At 49.1% G+C, this 22,270-nt stretch overlaps 2 long non-coding RNA genes across 3 annotated transcripts; one reads left to right on the plus strand and one right to left on the minus strand.

Moving 5' to 3' along the window:
- Positions 1–45: 45 nt before the first annotated feature.
- Positions 46–3,956, minus strand: LOC107505501. 2 transcript variants are annotated; one of them, XR_001595719.2, is made up of 3 exons: positions 3,234–3,956; positions 2,084–2,392; positions 46–1,088 (listed from the first exon to the last, which is right to left on the minus strand). It is a non-coding gene; the product is annotated as an uncharacterized LOC107505501 (long non-coding RNA). The 2 variants fall into 2 exon arrangements; XR_001595718.2 differs by lacking the exon at positions 3,234–3,956 and adding an exon at positions 2,723–2,888.
- LOC107505499 lies at positions 2,185–13,910 on the plus strand. The gene is made up of 4 exons (XR_001595716.2): positions 2,185–2,295; positions 12,173–12,326; positions 13,062–13,181; positions 13,742–13,910. It is a non-coding gene; the product is annotated as an uncharacterized LOC107505499 (long non-coding RNA).
- Positions 13,911–22,270: the final 8,360 nt, after the last annotated feature.

The following is a 22,270-nucleotide window of genomic DNA, read 5'->3' on the forward strand; positions in this document are numbered from 1 at the left end:
GGGCTTGTGAGTTTCCTATTGTTGCTGCAACAAATCACCACAAACTTAATGATTAAAATAACACAAATTTATTACCTGATTGTTCTAAGGATCAGTAGACAGAAACAAGTTTTAAATATAATAAAGGTCGGGGCAGGGCTGATTCCTTTTGGAGGCTCTAAGAGCAAATTCGTGTCCTGGCCTTTCCAGCTTCTAAAGGTCACCTGCTTCCATCGGCTCATGGTCCCTTTCTGTCTTCAAAGCACGAAAACCAACCTATGCCTTCATCATATCCCCTTCCCTGATGTTGCCCCTCCTGTTCTTAGGGTCTTCAGCTGATTGGATGGGGCCTAACTACATTATGGAGGATAATCTGCTTTACCTAAACTATTGATTTAATGGCTCATCACATTTTAAAATGCCTTCACAGCAACGTAGACTAGAGGTTGACCAAAGAGTTGAATGCCACAGCCTAGCCAGGTTGATACACTATTACAGCTTTAACTATTACAGACACCCTCTGCCAGGCTCAGAGTATTTAGAGAATCTGGAGTCAAGTTCTCAAGTGCATCTGTTCAGGCGCAGGACCCCACCTCTAGTCCGAGGGTCCTGCTTCTCTGATTTAGGCACAGAGCGCTTCCTGAGGTGGAAGCTGCGCTGAGGTCTGCTTTCTGCACGTCAGTTCTGCGTGCCAGGTCTTCGGCTCTGGTTGCCCTTCAGCTGCAGGGTGACAGGACGGATCCCTTCGACTCCCATACTTTGCTTTCGATTGCTCAGTGAGTGCCAGGTCCGAGCCTGACCTGAACTCTGGTCAATGCTCACTGGCACTTTTCATCAGCCATCCAATTCCACACTCCTCATCTTGACCTTTTTCCCAAACCGGAGACAGTGTACCAGCTGTGTACCCCCTGTACCCATGCCAGCACACTGCAGATGTAATGTCTGCAACTCCACAGCCGTCAGACACCTGGCACACTTGGCATCACACCTCTGGGCCATGTGACGTGCTCACTGCTGTCCTGTGGTGAGTGATCCAACCCAGACGCTACACTCGGGGCTGGCTTCTGAGGACCACTGCTGGTGTGGACGATGGTCTCAGGTCACCTTCCCTAGTAAAAGAGCAGGAGACAGAATTTAGGAGGTTCATGAAGGGGATATTAGAGGGAATCTGGGCAGTGCCAAGAGGGGTTGGGTCTGACTGGGGGTCTGCTGCAGCCTGACCATTGGGGGCTCTGAAGTACACACTGCAGCCCAGAGTCAACTCCCCTTGGGCTCCAGAGCCATATGCCAGGCAGTCCCTAGCTGCTGGCTGCTCTCAGGACAGGGTATGGGGCGACGGTCTAGAGAAGGGAGTTTGGCTCAGCTGAGGGGAAATCTATGCTGTGGAGTGCATTGAGGGAATGAATGAGCATTTCAGGGTACGGGAGCTGAGTGGCAATCCGCAGGCATTCACTGTATTGTGGAGCTGTTTTAAAGGAAACTATCAGGTACTTTGGGGACAATATCAGCTACTTTGGAAATCAGAAGTGGCAGTGAGGGGTGACAGGCAAGATGGGGTTCTGGACGAGGGGAGATGGACATTGTGAAGGCACCATAGCGTAGTCAAGGTGGTCACTAAGAAAAGGGAAGAAGCTTACACACACCCAAGAGGGAAGTGGCTTTGAGGAAAGGGAATCAGAGCTTAAGGGGAAGAGTCCTTTGGGCTGTGTGTGTTATGTGTGTGTATGTATAATTGTATTTGTGTGTCTGTGAATATGTGTGTCTATATGCGCATGTGTGTGTGATTACAGGTATGAATGTATAGCTGAGTGTATCTCTGTGTCTGCGTGTGTCGAGTTAGATTAAGGGACACAGAGACACAAATCTCTAGGGGCCCAGCAGCTACAGGCTGACAAAGGACAGGGCACAGGACATGAGTTGAAGACGGAGATTCGTTCTAGATGGGGATGGAGATGCAGAGAGTGAGCATGACTGGAAGACGATGTTGGGACCTGAGTCGGTGGTGTTGGCACTTTCGAAAAAGGAAGGGAGTTGCTGCAGGGGGTGTAGAGCAGAAGTGAGTTTCTGAGCTTAGGGGAAGTTGGGGTGCGGAAGAGATACACACAACAGTTTCCAAATCCAGGGCTGGGCATTTGGTGTCCGGCTGCCGCCAGGCTGAGATGCGCAGTTGCCCGGAGGGCTTGCTGGGGTCTGGGTCGCGTGCTTGCAGCGTCTTCCGTCGCGCGGTGCGAAAGCTCACGTCACGTCGGTGAACTTCAGAGCGTGAGGGTGCCCGTCTGCCACGCTTTCGAGTGAGCAAGAGGCCACGATGTGTGAGTAAGTGTGTGAATCGAGGCGCCTATGGAGCCTGCGTGCGGCGAGGGGGAACGACTGCGGGCCGAGAGACCTTGGAGTGTGCTGAAGACAGAAGGATCTAGAAAAGGGGGAGGGGCGAGGGGGAAAAGATTAAGGACCAGGGAGACTTGGAGTGATGGGAGCCCAGAGGAATCTAAAAAATGGAGCATTGGGAGGGGGAGGGCCTTGCGGGCCAGAGCCCAGGAGAACCTAAGAGGGGTTGGGGGAGGGGAGAGGATGGGTGAATCGCGACGTGGGGAATTACTCTTCAGGGATTGGGGTTGTTTGTTCACACTTTCAATGCATCCTGCGCCGTGGAAACTGTCTAAGGGGCTCCCTGAGAGCAGCTCCGAGGCTTGTTTCAGACCACGCCCTTGCCCATCTGGGGTGTCCAAGATCTGTCTTTTACCTTCTGTGGGTACCTCAAGCACAGGGGTCGCGGTCGCACTGTCCCGAAGTAATGTGTCCCTTGAAGGCTTCCTGTCCCCGTCACCCGCGCCGGGCCCTGGTCACTCAGCTGGCTGCCTCGGCTGGGCCATTTTACATCTACGCCCTTGATTATTTCTCCCCTCGCTCCCGACAGTGCCCTCTTCCTCCTCCTCGCCCTTCTCCTCGCTCCTCCTCTTCCCCTGCTCGCTCCTCCTCTTCCTCCTGCCACTTCTTTCTTTTTCCTGTCCTCTCCCGGGCGCCATGTTGTAATGCCGCGGGCACCTCTTCCTCATACCGAAACGGGAAGTTTTCAAATCCTCCCCCGGACTCAATTCCAGCATTTTACCTTTGAAACCTCTCCCCTCCTCTACACCGCATCCAGGCTCACACCCCTGGTACCTCCTGGCCTTATGGAGATGTCCGCCCTGCTCCTCGGGGGTTCTCTCCAGATCGGGAGCACCGTCCTGCTAGGAGCCCCACCAGAGACTCACCCCAAAATGAGAAGAAAGTAACCGCAGAATCAGGCCTGAGGCCACATTATTGTTGGGCAGTTCTTCTCTTTTTCAAGTTCTTTTTCTTAGGAAGGTGGATGGAGTAGGACCATGATGAAAGCAAAGTTGAGTATCGAATTTTTGCCCGAGCAGTTGATGAAATCACAGTTGAGGAATCAGTCCAGGAAGTTATGTCAGGAATCTTTGTGTCCTCCCGTCGATCGTTATTATAAAATGTGGAATTTATATTTAGTAATTAAGCCACAATCTCCTCTGTTAAGTATTCATGACCTATCGTCTTATAAAAATAATAGGTCAGGTAATCTTTTAAGAATTCATGAAGAAAAGTAAAATAAAAAAAAAAAGAATTGACGAGGAATATGTAGGTGCAAACTGGATTCATAAGCAAAAAATTACAGCAGAATCACTTGCGAAAGAAATCGGCGATGTTTTTTTTAAACATCTCTCCTGTTATTTGTTGCATATAGCTGAAGCCATTCTTCAATTACATATATTAGCATCTTCTTGATGACAAATTTTAACAGTGGTTTCAGGACCCAGTGGGCTTGCTCCCTTCCGTTTGACACTAATGGCTCTGTTACAAAATTACATATGTACTCACTGAGCCGAACAGCCGCTGTTTCCACTAGAGAATCCATGGCCTTGTCCTTGCTAAATGAAGTAAACAGATCCAAAGAAATTAAGTAGCGTGTGGTTCCTGTGCTTTCACCGCAAGGTCTGACTTGTTGCAGTGCGGTCAGCCTTGCTATAGCCCTTACCACCGTCCCACCCAGCCTCACCAACCTCACAGGAAGTTAGGCATATTTCAGACTGGGAGGTACTGCATGCAGTATGTTTAACCTCTCACAGAAAGTCCTAGTCATGTTTCAAATTCCATCCCTTAACCCCCCACAGGAAATTAGTTACGTTTCATTTTTTTCTAGCCAATGTTTTGGCGCCATGAAGACTAATAGTGGAAATGCAGGAGGGACTGAGGGGCCACATGACCCCGATACAGGGCTGGGGAGAGATGGCCCACTGCAGCTACAAGAGCTACATTTCTCATACGTAAAGAGTAAGCATTCGAAGTGGTTTTAATACTGTAGTAGGCTAAATAAGGGTCTCCATCTGCAGAGCTCCCTCCACCACAAGGGGCTTTCTGGGGCCGAGAGAAGCACCTCCCCGCACATTGCAGGCTGGACCCACGTCTGTCTTGTGAAGTCAGGAGCAAGGAGAGAGAGGGTCTGTGGAGACGTAGTGGGAGAGTTCGGGGACAGACTCATAATTTGCTTGTGACACTAGCAAATGGGAAGTAACTTCTTCCAGACTCTTTTCTGAAAATCGGACAGACCTCCACCCTAGAGCTGGTGCTGACGGTCCAGGGAGCCGCTTACTAGAGACTGTGATAATTTTGACTGTGGTCCTATGGAGGCCAGTGTCAGAGTTATGAACGAGGCAGGAATAGGATCCACTGTCATTTGCAGTGATGTGGGGGATAAAGAGCTCCTGTGTGGGCTGCTGGGGCCTCCCATTGATGAGCCAAGGATACTGTGTGGGCATGTTAGAGTCCGTGTGGCAGGAGAGACTGAGGCTTGCTCCGGAACTGTATCAGGGGTACGAGGGGGGAATGGTGGGGGTCTCCGGGCCATCTGGAGCAAAGAGAACAGAGCCAACATGATGCAATAAGAGGGAAGGGGAAGCTCCTTATTTGTACAAGGGCCACAATGTCTCTCTGAGCTGGGTTATGGTCTTGTTTTCAAAAAGTCTGGGCCATAAAACTCTCTGTTAACTGAGCCTGAGACATTAACTTGTTTCCCATGACAGGTGATTGACCCTGAGTCTCTCGAGACAGGAGCAGCCTGTCTCCAACTAGTATTGTCGCAGGGCTGGGCCCACCTGGATTTGCCAAAGACAGGAAGCCATGGCCAGCCTGTGAGTCTGAAGTGAGGGTCTGTGTACTTGGAACTGAGAGGGACAGAAGTAGCCTAGCCTCTGGCAGTGTGGCTTTGGGTGGGCAGCCTGGGCCAAGTAGGAACAGAAGTTACTCAGGGAGGACATTCAGGTGGAATGGGTCACTGTGACTGGCACTCACTAGGTTCTGGGCTACACACTCATAGGGTCCTGTGTCATTCCTTGTGACATGGAGTAAAGTGAGAGTCCTGTTGTGCTAGGACAGCTCCAGCCGGTTGCTGTCTGAGACACTCTGATGGTTGATCAACCATAGTTTGGTGGTGTCCTGAGTCTGAGTTTCACACATTAACACTACAGGGTCCTTGTTCTCCACGGAGTCAAGAGTTGTTGCTTGTGACGTTGGGTGTGGGTAGCTCTCTCTGTGCAGATAACAGAGAGAATGTTGCCCTGTGTGGGACCTTTGCTTCCTCCCAAGGCATCTTCAGGCAGAGTTGGGTTGGCATCGGTCACCTCTCAGCCAGCCCAAGTCATTCAAAAAATAAGGCAGGTCTGCATTTCACATGACAAAAGCGTGAGGAGAACGTAGGGCCACCAGCTCTATGTCTGGTAAAAGGCACAGACTTTGTCAAGTGTCAGTAGATTAGCAGCATTGGTTCGTGGAAAGACATAGGACCTGGAGTCAGGGAACCTACTCACCTCGCATGTCACCTGGTTCTTCGCCGACCAGCTGATTGCCTGGCCTGGGAGTCGGTGTTTGAGCAGAAGTGACCCCTGGGCGACCAGGAGCAAGCCTGGAGGTCAGCTCAGGACTCAGATGGCACTGTCTCCCATGGGACAGTTTGTTCAGGTGGCTGACATGAAACAGTGACCCCAGAAAGGGTGGGACAGAGTCAGGGCTGGAAATGACGGGAAGAGAGCGAGGGGGCGGCTGGGGCTGGCTGGCTTTGGAGCAGAACCACGCTCTCTGCCCTTGGTCCTTAATGTCCCTGTCCCCCTGCAGAGGGCGGTGAGGACCATGGTGATCTTTCCTGAAATGCGTGTTTGTGTTTTCTGATGCAGATAGGCTGACCAGTGTGAAGGGGATGTGTCTGGTGTCCGACCTTCACCAACCATTCATAATGACAGTTATGAAACAGAGACCACAGTAGAAGTTTAACTATGAAAGAAAATGTAGAGAATGCTGTTAATGCTGTGAAGAGCTCAGACCAGTTTCTGGAGGACTGTCTCTCTAGAGAGCTCTGAAGGTTTCAGACCAGGTTCTGCAGTCCATCCAGGGTCACACTGTGATCAAGGAAGATGCCACATTGTGTTTGAAAGCAGTGACTCCCTGGGGAGAGAGAGAGTGTGAGCCTGGTAAGAGGACAGGAGTGATGGAGGGGAAGTCTAGGTGTGTCTGCTGTAGAAAGGGAGGCATGATAACAAATTAGAAGTGACACGTGTATGTTAGTAGATTTAGGAAGCAGGTCCCTGTCACCGGTTTCTAGGGACAGTCGGGCAAATGGGGAGCAGCCCCTTTTTGGGCTAGAGGCAGGTGTCCTTACTTTTCTCTCTAACTCAGGAGACAGAACTAGAGTTTGATCAAATTCATCCAATTTGGGCAGTGTCTGGGTGAAAGGAGAGTGGCTGGTGATCTCAGTGTTGGAAAAGGCCCTACCCGTGGTAAAGGTGCCACTGTGAGGACACGAAGGCGTGAAATAGTAAATCTGTCATACAGCACAGGGTCGCCGGCGCCACCTAAGGATGTTCCCAGGAGCCACTGGGAGGAATGGGAGTCTCCATAGGATGAGGATGTGAGTCATGATTCAGGGCGAAGTGAGCCAGAGAGCTTTTTAAGACTGAGACCTGTCCCTTCTGCCTTTGACTCCCTGGTTGAGTCAAACAGAGCGGATCAAGGGGTCCCAGTCCCTGTCACGTGGCCTGTTCCTCCTGTTGGCATCGGGGAGGGAGGGAGCCCTGGACGGGCACAGTAGGAGCTCGTTCTCATGGTGACCTGGGACACTGACTCATGATGGAGCCCAGGGCTGCTGCTCTGGCTGACTTCTGTGTCCTTTCCTCTTGCCCGGGAGGGTGGCCCCGTCCACAGAGTTTAGTGGGAGAATCCAGGGAGGCTTCCAGGAGGAGGAAGCAGAGCAGAGCAGGGCAGTGTGGCTGGAGTGAAGGAGGAGGCAGGTGAGGGTCATGGGAGGGGCAGAGAGCCAGAACTGTTCATGGCAGTGAGCACTGGGGGTTACAGGTGACTCAGAGACCCCACGGCTGCCCCAGTGCAGGACCAGCAAGGGCAGGAAAACCCTCCCACGGCCTGAAACTTGGCTCCTTGAGAGGCTTTAGGAGCAGGTGGTCAGAGGGATGGAACGAGGGTCCAGCCCCTGGAGGGACAGGGACAGATATGGCTAGAACCTTATAAGACTCTGTAACCATGTGCCCGTCTCTGCAGAGATTATGAATCATTCACTCATTTGTTCATTCTCTTGTACATTCCCCTTCATTCCTTCCTCCTTCATCAGAACACTTGAGTGTTTGTTACGTGTTGGGCCCTGAGCTGGTTGCAGGTGTGGAGTGGGGAGTGAGAGGGAAAGTCCTTTCCTTTGTATGCAGCGGGAGTAACACCAACCCATCAGGAAACAAATAAGTGATTTGAGTCCTGTGCAGGGAGGTGAGGATGGGCCACCTGCTGGGATGGCCTGGGTGTTCCCAGCACTGACTCTGATTGTGACTCAGGTAATTGGATTCTAGGGTAAACACGGAATAATCCTCCATTTGCTTTCACTTCCCAGACCAGAATCTCTCCCTCTGAGCTGTGGAATCTTGAGAGAAAGGACCTAAATTAATGGCTGATCTAAATTAATTAGATTCATACACACCTAACAAGTGCCCTGGAGTGGAGGAGATGATGAGGCTTTGGCTGCTGACTGACCTCGAGTGACCCTGATCTGCTGCTTATGGTCTGTGTGACCCTAGTTCAGTGAATGTATCTCTCTGTGCCTCAGTCTACCCTGAATAAAATCGAGTTAATGGTGTATGAACTCTGGATTACCGTGTTGTCTGTGAATTAACCTAAAAATATCTCCAAATACTTGACCTAAAGCTTAGTATGGAGGCGCTGCCCCCATATCATTATTTGCCTCCATGACAGAAGGTCCCCTGAGCTCATTCTGGGGGACGAGGGGCTGTCAGAACCTTTTCTCTCCTCTGTCCCTCCCTGGGGACTCGGACCTTCCTCGGGAGTTTCCCAATCCCACCAGAGCAGTCGGCTGATGGCCCAGCAACTTTGTCCATCTGTGCTTGCCACACAGAGTCTCAGGTGAAGGACCAGGCAACACCTGTGCTCTGACGTGGCTCTTGGGCTGAGCCATGTCAGTCACGTGCCTGGGACAGCTTTGCTCCCACTCAGCTCTGCCAAGGGTGCCAAACCTCACCTGGCACAGGCTCCCAGGGAGTCAGGAGCCCTGGGACATGGGTCTGGGGAGGAGCTGCCCGGGCTGAGCTGCTCCGTGTGGATCCCAGGGGGCCCCTCAGGCTAGGCTGTGACTACAGGGTCTTTCTCAGGGTCATGGTCATGGGAGGGGCCCAGGGCTGGACTGAGACTGGTCTCCCTCTGCTGAGCTGCTCCCATCAGACTGGTCCTTCCCCCTGCGGTGAATGCCTGCAGGGGCTGGAATCTGGGAAGGGAGCTCTGATCCTAGGAAGTGTGTCTCCACTGTGTGTGTCCTGCACTCAGTGCTCTACCCCCAGCGTGGGACGCAATGTAGGGGAGATGGAGGCAGAGTCCAGGGCTGCCGATCCTGTGTGTGTGTAGTAGAATTCCCTACCCGACACCCAGAGGACAGAGAGGAACCACACAGTCGAGGACTGTCATCACATTGACTCCTGCAGGTCAGACCATGTTCCTTATAGACACAGGGACACAGATGTCAGCACAGCTGGAGGTCAGTTCGTGCCCGTGGCTGTCCCAGGGATGGAACTTTACCCATCTCACTATCAGGAGGGAGGCCAGGGACCCCCTAACAGTGAGGGAATGATCCCTCTTCATTCCCAGAAAACCACAGCCTTCCCGTCTGACCTTGGGAGAGAGATTTTGTCTCCCCAGGGGGCATGGGCAACAGCCTTTGTCCTTCCTCTTCTCCAAGAGACCTGACCTGGGAGAAACTCTGGATCCTCCTCCACGCTGAGCTACCACAGGGGAGGGGGAAACCCACCCTGACCTCAATGATGCCAGGGGGCCCCAATTGTCTTTCCACCACTGTGTGCAGGCCCTAGGATACTTTCTTGACTGTCTTTTACATATGCAGTCTATTCCTTTGTACCACGCATAGCCTGCAAGCCTCTCAGGCAGATTGTGGACAAGGAGAAGCACATCCTTCTCTTTGGCAAATTGGATGGCAGAGATTCAGAGTGAGTTTGGCAGTGGTGGGCAGGTTCCAGAAGGTTAAGAGTGAGACTAGGAGGGAAGACAGAAATTGATCAATATTTGGATTCATGCATTGGGATGGAAAGATGAGGGTCCAGTGTGTTAGAAGTTTTCTTCATCTTTCAGCCCTGGTGTTCGTGTGTGTGTGTGTGTGTGTGTGTGTGTGTGTGTGTGTGTGTGTGTGTTTCTGAGGACGTGTGTTTCTCCTTTGGTCGAGGTCAGCAGCATGACCATCATTACGTCAGCATCTCTGAACTTGGTATTTTCTGTTTCAGATACTCTTCCCCAGGTGTCTGTCTGGCTCACCCCCTCACTGCCCTCAGACCCCTAATACTCAGGGATGTCTGTGGGAGACACCTTCCCTGACCACCTCCTCTAAAGTCCCTCCATCTTCACTTTCTGAACTTTCCCTGCTCTGTTCCCTTCATGACACTTGTGGGTACCTGACATCATATTCTAGACCTTTCCTTGTCTGTCTCCTCCCCATGGAACGTGACCTCAGTGAGGGCACGGGTTGTCTGATCTCATTGCACCCCCAGTGCCTGCAACAGGCTGCAAACACCTGAGGGTGAATGAACGCGTGTTTCCAGAGCCCTCCACTTCCTGCTGAGTATCTGCCCCTTTCTGGAGCTGGTGGTAAGGACAATGTGTAGAGCCCCTGGTTAAGCTTTTCCTGGTGTTGCCCCAACATAAATTGTTCTTATTACCACAGTTTTCAGAAATTACCATTCAGTGATGAATAGCTTGTCAAACTTACCCTCTCTGAGGTTTTCCTGCCCCTCAGCACTTGTAGATCATGAGATTTTTCTTTTGGTGAGTCCCCTCCCCTGTATTGCTTTGCTCCCATGTCCTCTCCCCTCAGGTCCAAATAGAAGCCCTCTGTCCCCTCTCCCAGCCTTGTCGTCCCCAGGACGACAAGTCTGTGTCTCCCACCCTCCTGCCCCTCCCAGGGAACAGTCCTCTCGCCAGCCAGCAGGTGCCTCTCCAGGGGACGCGCCCTTTGGGAGCAGGTTTTGAGGGGGCTCCACGTGTGTGTGTCTGCTTCATCTGTGAGAGAAGCGTGGGCTTCAGAGACACACAGGCACAGCTGTCCCAATTCTCGGGACAGGCTGTCCTTCTTCCCGGTACGCTGACTCTGCCGGCGGAAAGGGCACTTCCTCGGTCATGGGAATCCAGGGGCGAGGTCTCAGCCCAGGACCCTCTCTCGCCTCCCCGTTTATGTTCTGTCTACATTTCTGTAATGTAGTGCAATATCACCCAATGTCGGGCTCTGCACTAGGGATGCTGACCAGGGTCCCGAGGGTGCAAGTTGACCCCGAGCCCTGCCAGAAGTGAGTTCTGACCTCGGTGCTGAAGGGCTGGTCAGCCTGGGTCCCGGTCAGTGTGGCTCCCAGACCGCCTGACTTCATCCGAGTGCAGAGTTAGCCCAGAAAGAGGACAGGCATTATCCAGAGGGTTATGGGTTCAGTGTCAGGAAAATGGTCTGCCTAAGGGGATATGCTGTTTCAGGAGGAACTCTCTGCCTTTGAGTTTTCAAAGGAAGGCTCCAGTGAGGGGTCTTTTGATTTCAGGATGGGATACTGGGCTGAAAGGTTGGTCCCCACAGTGCCCTGTGTTTCCCTGAACACTGTTAAAGGTCACCTGTGTCTCTGTCTTTCACCTGCTCTAGGCCTTTTAACAGAGCCCCGGAGCTGGTGCAGCTCCATGTGGAGACTGAGCCGAGGCACCCTGGGGTGAAGGGAGGGCCCTGAGGTACCATCAGAGCCTCTGAGATGGAAGCAAATGGAGCTCCTGGTTTGTCCTGCCCCATCCTGCATGGGAAGTTCCCTTGATCCTTGGATACCAGGGGCTGGTGAGATGACTTCAGGGACCAGGGACCCTGGGAACAGGGCGTCACACCCTGACATCATTGAGGTCAGGGTGGGTTTCCCCCTCCCCTGTGGTAGCTCAGCGTGGAGGAGGATCCAGAGTTTCTCCCAGGTCAGGTCTCTTGGAGAAGAGGAAGGACAAAGGCTGCTGCCCATGCCCCCTGGGGAGACAAAATCTCTCTCCCAAGGTCAGACGGGAAGGCTGTGGTTTTCTGGGAATGAAGAGGGATCATTCCCTCACTGTTAGGGGGTCCCTGGCCTCCCTCCTGACAGTGAGATGGGTAAAGTTCCATCCCTGGGACAGCCACGGGCACGAACTGACCTCCAGCTGTGCTGACATCTGTGTCCCTGTGTCTTTAAGGAACATGGTCTGACCTGCAGGAGTCAATGTGATGACAGTCCTCCACTGTGTGGTTTCCTTCATCCATTTAACACGTGTTCATCAAGCATCTGTTGGGGGTGAAGGCAGGGAAACATGATATCCCATCTGAGTGTGTCTCACCCTCACAGATATCGTGACTGGAGGGAGGCTGTTCAGAGTCCCACGCTGGGCACAGAAAGGGACCTCCCCTAACTCTTCAGGGGTTATCCCTGATGCTGGCTCCGTCTCTGCCTCTTGGTCTCATGCGGGCTCCTTGTCAACCTCTGACTCCTTCCTTGCCCTGCCCTAGGCCTTGGCAAGGAATCCCCTCCACAGGCTCCTGGCACAGCGACCAGACCTTGGGCCTCATGTGACCCTTCCTGTGTCCCAGGTGCAGCTCCTGATAAAGGCACAGTTCTCCTCGTTCCCTCCAGGGGGCGCATTGAGACACACAGAAAAGACACAGGAAATAAACGCATGAACCTGGCTTTGGTTAAAGCGGTGGAAACGCAACCTGATTTTTACACCACAGAGAGAATGACCAGGTAACAACTCATGGGATCGTGGCGCCTTGTGGGAAAGCGCCTCCCAATTTTGGTGATGGACTGGCGGTCCCGTCCGGGGGCACTTTGGCGGGTGGTCGTGGTGGCCTGGCGCGCCCAGGAGCCGCCCTAACAGCTGAGAGCGGGGTCAGAGCTTCCTGATGTCTCCAGACGCTGAGAGAAGGTTGAGATTGAGTCACCAAGAGTGTGATGGACTCTTGGGCAAAGGGGTTCTGCCTTCCAATTGGCGCTGAGGAGCCAAGAACATCAGGTCGCAGGGACAGCCCTGGGGGGGACCTCCTCTGTCTTGAGGACCAGGAAACCTCGAGCCCCAGTTAGTCCTGCTGCTGGTGTGAGGTGGTGGTATCTACTGGAGAGCCTGGGAGCTGCCTCTAGTGGGGGGGGGGGGATGGTGATAATTCCTACCAAGTCACAAAACTGGAGATAGCTCTTGACAGAAGGGCGCTCTTGTATCACTGTAAAATGAAAACAATGCACTAGAATGTCTAAGGAAAATAACCATTTATATCAGTAACTGTGATGCTTGTTTTATTTTTCTGGGTCATTGTTAATGTCACGTTTTGCATTTTAGCTCTTAGGAAATGATGAAGGCTGAACCCATCCATGTTTTAGCTCAGGAACGTCAACTTTATCTTGACTCGCCTATGATTTTAAGCTTTCATAAGTTCATCTTCTGTGAACACTAATGTTGTTTCTCTGTCCATTTCTAATTGTCAGTCCTATACACATAGGAGAGTCGCACATTTCCACAGAGTTGGAAAACATCTGACTACCAAAAAAAGTGTCCCAATGCTGCTGGATAAGGATGAGGGCACTCAAGATGGAAGTGTGTTCAAGGTGGGTGAGGGCAACTGTTTTTGAGAACTTTTTCAAAATTACATGCAGAAGGCTGTCTGTGGCTGTCACACTGTTGAGGTTGATGAAGGACAAAGTAGAGGCCAGTAACTTAAGTATCACACTCAAGAGTTGACAGCAGGTTCTGCTCAGAGTCAAGAGGTGGAGGGAGGAAGGTGAGGAGCCTACCAAGACCCTTCATTCCCCCTAATGAGGGTGCAGCAAAGTCTACTGATGTTCAGAGAGGGGCCCAGTATTGGCGGGGGGTGGGGGGGGCAGGGTGCTGTCAGCCCACAGGTGCTGGGACTGAGATCATGACCCTATCCGGAAATTGATTAAATCTGTTTTTTGGGGGTAAATTCATATTTAAGGAATGATCACACGATTTATGATCCTGAAAATATAAACGCTTATAATAGAATTTTTTAAATAAGCCGTTTCTTTCAAATGATAATAAGGACTTTGCATTCACAACTATGATGCCTCTTCATATGGTAAAAACATTGGAGTAGACATGCCATGTAAATTTATTATCTTGTATTTTCTCTCCCCGGTGTCTACAGAATTTCCCTCATCTGACTGCGAAGTACAGCTTATTGGTGTCATCCTGATTTGTGGCTACGCTCTTTGAATACCCCCAGTCTTCTAGCTGGTGAAATACAGGCAGCCATCTGTTAATCACCTCTCAATAAGCCTTCAACAGATCAACCAACTTTTAATTGATTAAAAATATCTTTCTTATATATTAAAAATGTCTGGTTTTTTCTTATTCACACGCTGAGAGGTATAGGATTCCATTTGCTTGGTCGATGTACAGACTAGTGCGTATCAGGGGTTCTCAAGCTGGGTGATTGTAGCACCTGCTCTCCCCTTTCCCCGTACAACGAAGTCAGAGAAAATGTTCTTTACATGAGGGCATGATGAGTGCCACTGGGATCTAGTGGGCAGAGAGGCCCTTGGATGGAGCTAATTATCCTAGAGGACACAAGTCAGGCCCCGCAATAAGAACTTCCAGCCCCAAATGTCAATGCTGAAGAGACCAAGAGCCCTGCTCTGTGCCCTTCCCCTAGCGTTCCCAGGAGGCGTCCCCTCACCCTACAGATCTCATCTCTCCCGACCGTGCACCCATCTCCAGGCTCCCCTCCTCTTGCATCTTCAGTTCCAGTCCTCCTGAACCTGTAGATGTCCTTAGTCCAAGGTCAGCCATAGCGACTCAAGTCTCCTGCACCTCGGGTTTCTCTTATAGCAGAAATGGTCCACTAGGAGGCACTCGTGCTCCTTCTTGATCTTCTGTAGACCTTTTCCATCATCTGAGACAAATAAATGCAGAAGTTTTTATTGCTGCAAACCCAGCCCTCAAATACTCCTTAGATTTGCTCGGGGTGATGCTCCTGCGACAGAATTGGGGTCCTCAAGGCAGAACTTCACATGGGAGGATGCGACAGCATGGACTGGTGACCCGGGACCATCCCAGTGGAGAGGGAGCTGGTTCCAGGGACATTGGGCAGTGCGGGCTGGACACTCAGCACCCAGATGCCCCCACCCTGTGCGTGAGCACTGGGGTAAATGACAGTGAGTCTGTGGCCCTGAAGGGTTGAGTTACTCCGCTTACCTGTCTGTCCCTGTCATCCTCATCACAGGATCAGACATCCGCACCCTTTGTTTGAGACCTTGCAGGTCCTCCTGCTAGAGAGGAGCATGTCCACCCCACCCCCATTAGTCTCCAGCTTAGCTGTGTGCTCACTCAGGCTGCTGCTGCAGGAGGCGAGCTCTGGGTCACTTGTGGGCCTTGGAATAGGAAGCTCACACTTGTTCCTTGTTTTCTGCCAATCTGCAACAAGCAGAGTGTCTCCTGGTGGCCCCTTTATCTCTGGTGCATTCAGGAAACCTTCTGTGTGTCAGGTCTTTGGTCTGAGGTCAGAACCCGGAGCCTGGTTCTCCTGTCCACGGAAGCTGCACTCCCTGAGGCCCATGTCTCTTTAGGACACTCTCACCCCAAGCAGGGCTTCCACGCACCAGCCCCGACTGTGGCTTTGGCCCTCCCCTTGAGCTGTCCTCATGAGTGAAGCCAAGCAAAAGCTCTCATAGGAGGCTGAGGCCCGGAGGGTTGGAGTCTATGTGGCCAACACAGACAGCCTTGCCTCGCTCCTGATGAAAGTGATGCTTCTGGGGATCCTCCAGTGAGTGTGGTGCCTGCCGCAGGTCTGTAGGTACCTTCATCAGGCTAAGGAGTCCCCCTCTTCTTGCTATTTCCCATCCGTGTCTGCATTGTCCAAAACCGAGTGGATGCGGAATTTCACCAAAGGCCATTTGCTTCTCTTCTTATCACCACACAGTATTTTCTCATTAATCTGTTGATGTATAAAAGGCAGTGGTTGATACTTGAGTCTTAAACCCACCGTGCATTCCTTGGACCCCAACTGAACTTGATAATTCCTGATCAATCTTGGTACAGTTCGTGTAGGGATTTTTCATCTCTGTTCATGAGAAGGGCCTGCACTCTTACCTCCTCATTCTTTCCTAGTCTAGTTTTGACAGGAATGTTATACTGCCCAATCAAATGAGTTAATGATTAATCTTTATTTTTCCTTTCCTCTTGGAGAGTTGTGTGAGGTTGGAGCGAAAATGCCCTTTGATTGCTTTGTGGGTATCGTTGTTCTGTGTAACCTGAGAAATTCTACAGACTTTTTCTCATAAAGCAACATGAATGTTGCAATAAACTTCTGTGTGTGCCTGCCCATGAAAGCACCACCCAGATTAAGGTAGAGAACTTTGCCTGAACCGGGGAATGCTCTCCTGCCCCTCCCAGTGGATCTGACTCCAGTGCCAACTCCATTCTGACCTCGAGCACCCAGGGTTAGTTTCGCCTTCTGAGGCTTTACTCAGGACAACCATCCATTATGTTCCCTTTGCATCTGACGACTTCTGTTCAAGTCTGTGCATGAGGGATCATCCATGTTGTATGAAGCGCTAACTCATCTCTTGTTTAAGTTATAAAATATTCCTTTAAATACAGCACAATAGTCATGATTGTACTGTTGGATATTTGGATTGTCTGTTTTTGGCTCCTCTGAACAGTACTGAGGTGAATATTCATATACATGTGTTTTGCATGGTCAAACTCATGTCCTTGGTATAAATACCATTGTATTTCCTGGGACATCTTCTAAAGTATATATATTTTAGATTCTCCTTCCAGAGAGTTGGACAGCTTTATTTCTACCAGCCAAGTTTACATGTCTAGTGTTCTAGCTGTTGATATCATCAGTCCTTTAAATTTTAGCTATTGTTGAGTGCTTGAAATGACACTTCATAACAGTTTTAATTTGCATTTTCCAAATAAACAATAATGCAAATTCAGCTTTGCATAAGTTCTACTGTTCAGTGTCTCTTAGATTTTTTTAGATATATTTTTTTTAAAAATTGGATTGTTGTTCTTTTTCCTATTGCTTTTGTAGAATGTTTAATGTATTTTGGATATAGCTTATTTGTCATATAGATACACAAAGGTGCTTATATAGCACCTTATATATGTGTGTGTATATATATGTATATATAAAACTTGTATATGTATAAAAGAGACAGAATTAAGTATCTTTCAGAAAACCAGAAATTCTAAGGTTAAGAAATTTTATCAATTTTTAAATTTTTTATATTTAATTATAGTTGACATACAATATTATATTAATTTCAAGTATACAAAACAGTGATTAAACATTTATATAACTAAGGAAGTGACCACCCCCATAAGTCCAGTACCCATCTGCCACCATATATAATTATTACAGTACTATTGGCTATATTCCCCATGCTATACTCGATATCGCCATGACTATTTTGTAGCTATCTATTTGTACCTCTTAATCCCCTCCCACTCATCCACTCCCCCAGTCCCCACTCTGACAACCATTAAAATGCTCCCTTTAGTCTATGTCCATGCCACCCTGAACCAGCCTGATCCTGCCTGGTCTCGGAAGCTAAGCAGGTTTGAGCCTGGTTTTAGTACTTGGATGAGAGACCACCTAGGAAGAGCAGGTGCTGTCGGTGTAAAAAAGTAAAATTTAAAAAAAGAAGAAATTGTAAGCTGACAAGGTCCTTGCAATCTTTGAGGTCAACCAAGGGTCGCTTTGCCTAAAAAAATAAAATATAATAAAATGTTCTTTTTATATATGAACTTGTTTCTATTGTTTGTTCGTTAATCCTGTTCCCTAGATTCATTCCACATATGACATATTTCTTTGTCTGTCTGATTTACTCTATTCAGCACATTACCTTCTAGGTCGATCCATGTTCATGCAGATGGCAAGCTTTCATTTTTTTTTGGCTGAGTAATATTGTAAATAATGCTGCAAAGGACATAAAAGATTCACATGTGCCTTCAGATTAGTGTTTTGGGTTTCTTCAGGTAAATGCTCAGAAATGGGATGACTGAGTCCTTCTTTGTCTCTTGTTATAGCCTTTGTCTTAAATCTATTTTGTTTGGTATAAGTATTGCTACCCCAGCTTTTTTTGTTCATTTTCATTTCCATGAAATAACTTTTTTTTTCATTCCTTTCATATGTGTGTGTCTTTTGATCTGAAGTGAATCTCTTGTAGGTAGCATATATAAGAGTCTTGTTTTCTGACTATCATTAAGCCAGCCTAATGGATTTCAATTGGACCATTTAATCCCTTTATATTTAAAGTAATTGTTACTGCATATGTAGTTACTGCCATTTTATATTCATATTTTTATCTTTTTTTCTTTTTCTTACAGAAATCCCTCTAAGATGTTCTGTAATGCTGGTTTAGTGATGATGAACTCCTTTGATTTTTGTTTTTTGAGAAGCTCTTTCTCTGTTCCTCGATTCTAAATGATAGCTTTGGATGTTTCATGTCAATCCCTTCTATCTTGCAAAGTTTCTCCAGCGAAATCAGCTGAGTCTTATGGGAGCTCCCTCACTGCTTTTCTCTTGGTGCCTTGAAGAGTCAATGCTTTTCACCTTTGGCATTTTAATTATGACATGTCTTGGTGTGGGACTCTTTTGGGTTCATCTCGTTTGGGAATCCTTGTTCTTCCTGGGCTTTTATGTCTATTTCCTTCACCAGGTTAGAGAAGTTTTAGGGAAGTTTTTCATCATTATTTTTTAAGATAGATTTTCATTTCCTTGGTCTCTCTCTTCTGAAATCCCTATGATGCAAATGTTGATGCTGTCCCAGAGGCCCCTTAAATTATCTTTCTTTTTCTTACTGCTGTTCTGACTGGGTGTTTTCTGTTAGCTTATCTTCTAAATTGCTGATTGATCTTCTGCTTCATTAAATCTACTGTTAATTCCTTCTAAGATAGTCTTGATTTCAGTTATTGTTTTTTTGCATTTCTGACTAGTTTTTTGTTTTCTCTCTCCACTTTTAGTTTTCTAACCCTTTGTTAAAGTTCTCAGTGAGTTTCTCTACCTTTCTCCCAAGTTCATTGAACATCCTTATAACAAGTGTTTTGAACTCTGCATCTGGTAGATTATTTTTCTCCATTTTGTTGAATTTTCTCTAGAACTTTGTTCTGTTCTTTTGTTTCAGATAGGTTTCTTTGTCTTCACATTTTTGGCTGCCTACTCGTGTTTATTTTTATGTGTTATATAGGGCTGCTAGGTCTCCTGATCTTAGTAGAGTGACTTTATGTAGTAGGTGTGCTGTGGGGCCCAGTGGCACGGCCGTCCCTGGTTGCTTGAGCTGGGTCCTCCAGGTATGTCTGCTGTGTGGCTTGTGCGTGCCCTCCTGTTGCAGCTGAGCCTTGTTTGCTCTTTGATCATCAATGGGAGGGATGACTCTCTGGCTGATTGGTTGTGATGCATGGCCATGAGCAGGGAAGGAGCTGTTGTGTGGGGCCTGACCGTACAGAGCAGGATGCACTTTAGCAGGGGCTCTGGTGCCTGCCCTGTCTGCCCTTTGGGTGTGTCATCTTCAGATGTGACCCCAGGTGGTGCTTTGGTTTAGACCATGGCCACTGACAGGGTGTGCTGGGCAGGGCCCATCAGGAGGAACCCTCCTGAAGCCCAAATTCAGTTTCCACCAGGGTACCTGGACTTGAGCCACCAAGGAATCCACAGATGGCCACCACCCATGCAGGGCTTGGAAGAGTTTTGAGAGGCCAAGCCACAAACCAAGGCCAGCTGCTTCTAGTGTCGAGATCGGGGCTGCTCAGTAAGAGGTATGGGGCACACCGAGGTAAGATGTTGCTCTTTTGAGTTTTGTGAATGTTCGAGTGAAGATAATTTTCAGCATTAGCTAAAATAGGTCATTTTATGGAAAACCAACTGGAAGCAGTTTGGGTGGGCCCACAGGTTAGATGGGGTAGGGTGTCAGGGAATCACTAGGGTAGGAAGACCAGTGTTTGCTATGCTATGGAGACTCAGATATGGTGCCCACCTGAGTCTGCAAGCTGAGTGCAGGAGGGCTGAACAAAGGCATAATGCCCTCTGCTAGCACTTCTGTCTGAGAAAAAGCTGCCTCCCCAGCCCTTGTCCAGAAGCCAGACAAGTCAGTTCCTCTAAGTATGTCCCTGGCACCTTTTGAACAGCTCCTCCACAGTGGAGCTCAGAGCAAGCAAGTCATCACTGAGTAAGTCCATGCATGCAGGCCCTTTAGGAAGAATGTCTGCTCCTCTAGAGCTCCTTTGTCTCACTTGGCCCTAATCTCTATTGTTTTTCACAGCCAGAAGTTGTGGAGACATCTCTTACTGGCACTGGAACCCTTAGCTGGGGAGCCCAGTGTGGAAACCTCACTCTGCGGTGGGGGCGGGGGCGGAGGAGGGAGGAAGGCTTGGCAGCCAATATTTTTCTCCCGTTTCACAACTGTCACTTGAGGGAGTGAAACCAGCTCGTTTCATGTCTCTGCCAGTCCTACCAGTCTCAAAGTGGCCTCTTCAGTGAGTCTCTAGTCATAGGAATTCTGTTCAGATAGAAATCAGGCAACTTCCAATGATGAGTATTCTGTAATTTAGTTGTAATTTTGATGTGGTTTGAAAGGAAGCAAGCATGGTGTTTACCTACACTGCCATCTTGACCGGAACTTGAAATTGATTTTTGAGTTTAGTGTGAGGTAGGTGTCTAGCTGAAGTTTTGTTCACATGAGTATCTAATGGACCCAGAAACAATGTATTGAAAAGAGAGTCCTATCTCCACTGCTTTACTATGCTACTCTCATCCTAAGGTAAGTGTCCCCTTATGGGTGTCTCTGTCAAGACTGTCTTCCACACCAGTTGTCTATTTGTTCTTGCCTGCACCAGTACTACACAATCTCGATTCCTGTAATTTTAGTAATAAGTTCTGATATTTAGCAGGAAAATTGTCCCTACCAGTTCTTAAGAGTGTCTTGGCTATTCTTGGGCTTTTCCCTTTCTTTGTATATTATAATCAGCTTGTCCGGGTCTCTAGAGATATATGTTAAAATAGTTATTTAGATTGCATTATATCAGTTAGTGGAGAGCACTTTAATATGTCCTTTATTCTTCTGATGCTATCATCTGGGTAGGATCTGGACATGTCCTTGCCATCTAGACTCCGCTACCTGTCACTTTCTGGGGTACCGTAGCAGACTGGAGAGAAGCTCAACCTTTACAGCTTAGACAAGGACACAATGGATGCTCCCCTCCCCCGCCTCTGTAGGAGGTGTTTCTCAAGGGAGGAAAGGTCTTGGCAAAGTTCTAGAATCTTGGGATGCAGAAAAATGGAGTCTTGGAGGAACCAGATGAAAAAAACCTTGAGTCCCCATCTATCTATAGTAGGAGACTTGTGCCCTGTGTATGAATTCTCGGGGTCACCCATTCTTACAAGCATTTTAACTCAGGGTAGGTCAATTGGACTCACCCTCCTGGAGAACAGATTACATGCTTTCCACTGTTCACTGACTGTTCTCTGTCTTCTGTGTGACTGGTCCTGCTGTTTGTCCTGTGGGCACGGGCCCAGTTTCACTGAGAAGCCGATTAAAAAGGCAGAAGCCTCTGCAGGCTGGCCGATCAGGCAGAAGAGAGAAGGATCAGACTCTGTAGACAAAGGAACTCGGGTAGAGTGTCTTTGGCACCTGCAGAGCATTGAGAAGCTGAGGATGAAGGCAAAAGACAGATAGTAGTAAGAGGACCAGCATCTGGTCATGGCTGAAAACCACCATCATGGAAAAGGGAGTCCAGTCATTAGCAGAGCTTACCCTCCAAGGTGAATGAATGTTGGTTGTTCCATTGTCACCGATTTCCTCTGTTCTCCATGTCAGCCTCCTGCAATCCACATTCTGCACTGCAGCGTTCTGTCCCACTAGTAGGGAAAAGACCTCTCCAGGATGATATCTGTGAATCATCAGGTCTGGTTGGGATGGCTGGAGTGCTGGCAAGGACCAAGGTCCAAAGGATTAGCAAGGGGGCCTAGGAGGAGGTTTAGGGGTGTAGACCGAGGGGAGATGGGAAGGGGGACCACGATGAACAGGACGACTAGTGGTTGGTCTAGGGAGAGCAGAGGAAGAGCTGGTCAGAGAAGCGTTTAAGGGAGGGTGGCGGGCACGGCTGGCACTCTTTAGAGTAGGGAAACTGGAGGGAGGTGAGTGGCGCTGGGGCGTGAGATAAGGGACAGCAGGGCGAGGAGCCAGGGAAGGAAGGTGGGTTGAATAGCGAGAGCGTGAAGGAAGAGGAGGGGAAGGCGGGGGCTGAGGTGGGGAAATGCGAGGTAGCTTTCTATTCATTTTCCAAAGAGCAGATGAGTAGTTACTCGTCGCGTCAAAATGAGTAACTGGACATAAGTTCCGAAGTATCTGCCAGCTTGTGAGATCACAAGCCACCCGTCGCATCATCTCGTGACACAATGCCCATTATGAAACGTACATGACCCTCCCCTTGGGGCATGTCAGTAGGCCCCATACCCCCAAAGGGAAGATGGTTCAGTTTCTAGGTTGAAAAGTGATCTTGGGAAATAACAAAGAACAGAAATGGTGCTGTATTATCAGTGTCCACTTCTTTTTGATGACATGTAGTGATGCCCCTCAGTTGGGAAAGATTGATCACAGGGCTAGGATAGAGTTATGGGGTGAGGCCCTAGGAGAACATATCTGAGGCAGGAATGGGCAAAGTGGGA

Source organism: Rousettus aegyptiacus, unplaced genomic scaffold (assembly GCF_014176215.1).
Source record: "Rousettus aegyptiacus isolate mRouAeg1 unplaced genomic scaffold, mRouAeg1.p scaffold_m13_p_14, whole genome shotgun sequence".
Taxonomy (NCBI): Eukaryota; Metazoa; Chordata; class Mammalia; order Chiroptera; family Pteropodidae; genus Rousettus; species Rousettus aegyptiacus.